The 2,629-nt window shown below is 35.7% G+C and overlaps 1 pseudogene; it reads left to right on the top strand.

Moving 5' to 3' along the window:
- Positions 1-790: 790 nt before the first annotated feature.
- LOC133803075 (small nucleolar RNA snoR128) lies at positions 791-873 on the top strand (annotated as a pseudogene).
- The last annotated feature ends 1,756 nt before the right edge of the window (positions 874-2,629 follow it).

Raw genomic sequence — 2,629 nt, 5'->3', positions numbered from 1 at the left:
TTTTAACTGCTGAACCACGTAAAATATCGTGTATTTTTCATTGATTTTCCCAATTCTGTGCTTAGTGCTCTTTTTTTCTAAGTTGACGAAACACGGCGTCAACAATTTATATTTTAAAAAGTTGTTTTTTGTTAAACTGTTTCTTGAAAATAAGTAGGTGTATTTGACATTGTTTTTAGAAAACAATTTCTAAAAACAAAGTTACACAATATATAAAATTTTGAGAAAGAAATATTTTTTTTATCAATTTTTTTTCTCACATAACATTTTTAATTATTTTGATTATCTCACATCATTTTCTCTCTCATTAATTTATCTCTGCTCACTTTTTCTTTCCTCACTTTCTCTTTCATCACTTTTGATCTCTTGATTTTCTCTCTCATCACTTCTTATATTCTTATTTTTTCTCTCCTCATTTTTTCTATCTCTACACTTTCTCTCTCATCACTTTCTTTCTTATTTTTTTTCTTACATCAATTTCTCTTTTCTCAATTTTTCTTCCTCAAAATTTCTCTTTCCTTATTTTTCATCAATTTTTCTTTCACGTCACTTTATCTCATTATTTCTTTCAAATTTTTAAAAGATTTTTCTCTTTGTAAATATATTTATTAATTTTTATTTGAGATTTTTTTTAAAGAAATAAAACTAAAAAATTATTTTTCGAAAACATTAACCAAACACTTGTTGTTTTTTGAAAACTATAAAAATTATTTTCTGTTCTCATTTCTGAAAACACAATTTTGAAAACAAAAAATAGAAAACAATGCCAAACAGACCCTAGTTTGTTAGGTTGCTATGATGAGCTCTAGGAAGTGAAGAAAGTAACTTATTTGCTTAATGAAACATTATCCTGAGCGGTTGCTATATGTGCATGCTTAAGAAGAGGGTTGTGAGTAGTGAAAACTTGAAGCTCTTCCTTGATCTTATAATCATGATCCTACTTTGTAGTTATTGCTATTTGGTCTTTTTCACACCTGATAATTGATTTTTTTTACCTTAGCATATTTGATTGCCCTTCTCCGACCCTTACTGCCCAACATGAAAGTAGACAACTAAAGCGTTCCACTTATTGAACAGGGTTCTATGGTTGGTCTGCGACCCTTGGATGACGAATGCGTCCTTAGGGTGTTCTCATAGTTCCTACGGGGTGGAGGCGATGGGTTCGGTCTATGGATTTTCCTTTCTTTCGCTGCATTTCGCTCAATGGGTTGAAGGGAGATAATGCATCAAGCTTTTCGTAAGGGCCAACTTGATCCTCTTCCCCAGGGATCCCAGATGAGGGAACCCTAAGAGAGCTACTGACTGCAACTACCGTCCATGTACGATCCATACTAGATCTGAACAACTGCGCATCCTACCTCCTCTACGTTCTTGACAGCCCATCTTTGTCTCAGTAGAGTTTTTCAATGTGTTTATTGGTTTCTATAATGAACTTACGGAAATGAAGAAAGTTAAACTTATTTGCTTTATGAAACATTATCTTGAGTTTTTAATTGAGCATCATGTATTCTCTTAATAGATATGAGCATCTGTGGTTACAACCATATGGCGATGTAAGCTTATTTTATTTTAGAAATGTATATTTGTTTTCTACTTGCTATGATGAACCCAAAAGGTTGAAATTTTGTTTGCTTAATGAAACAATATCCTAAGAAATTAATTGAGGAACATGTACCAACATATTAAAACTCTGACCTTATATGTTAACAAAACTGTGCCAAATTGAGTGGTTACATATGCATATGCTTATTTAAATTGATTGTGTTTTAGGGTATGTAAAGAAGCTTCTTTTACTTATAATTGGTTTGGATCTCAATGAGCAAAAAATCTAGTTTAGGGGAAAAGAAAGGGAGCATGAGGAGCATTTGCACATCTCAGGGAAGAAAGCTTCCAGTTGCTTAAGGACAAGCTGTGCTCAGCACCAGTACTCTGTGTACCGACACCCAACAGCAAGTTTGTAGTCTACTGCGATGCATCGAAGCAAGGGTTGGGTTGCGTGCTAATGCAGAATGATAAGGTGATAGCCTACGCCTCATGACAGATGAAGGAGTACGAGCAACGCTATCCAACTCACGATATGGAGTTGGCAGCGGTGGTCTTTGCGTTGAAAATATGGCGCCATTATCTTTACGGAGAACGGTGCGAGATTTATACGGACCACAAAAGTTTAAAATACTTCTTCACTCAGAAGGAGCTTAACATGAGGCATCACAGATGGTTAGAGCTAGTGAAGGATTACGACTGCGAAATCCTATACCACCCGGGAAAGGCAAACGTAGTTGCCGATGCGCTAAGTAGGAAGAATTATGGAAGCTTAGCAGCACTAGCCGGGATAGAAAAACTGCTGTAGCATGAGCTGATCAATGCCGGAATAGAAGTAGTTGTCGGTAAGCTGGCTAATTTGTCTATCCAGTCAAATCTGCTAGAAGATATAAGGATTGGACAAGATCATGATGACACATTAGTAGTGCATAGGGATGCAGTTTGAGAAGGAAAGGCCACAGATTTCTCAATATCAAGTAAAGGGTTATTGAGATATAAGGATCGGGTATGCGTGCCAAATGATCAAAGGATGAAGATGACGATTCTAGAAGAAGCGCACAATACCCCGTACTCAGTTCACCCAAGG

This window comes from Humulus lupulus, chromosome 9 (assembly GCF_963169125.1).
Source record: "Humulus lupulus chromosome 9, drHumLupu1.1, whole genome shotgun sequence".
In the NCBI taxonomy this organism is placed as follows: domain Eukaryota; kingdom Viridiplantae; phylum Streptophyta; class Magnoliopsida; order Rosales; family Cannabaceae; genus Humulus; species Humulus lupulus.
This window is presented reverse-complemented; position numbering and strand designations above follow the sequence as displayed.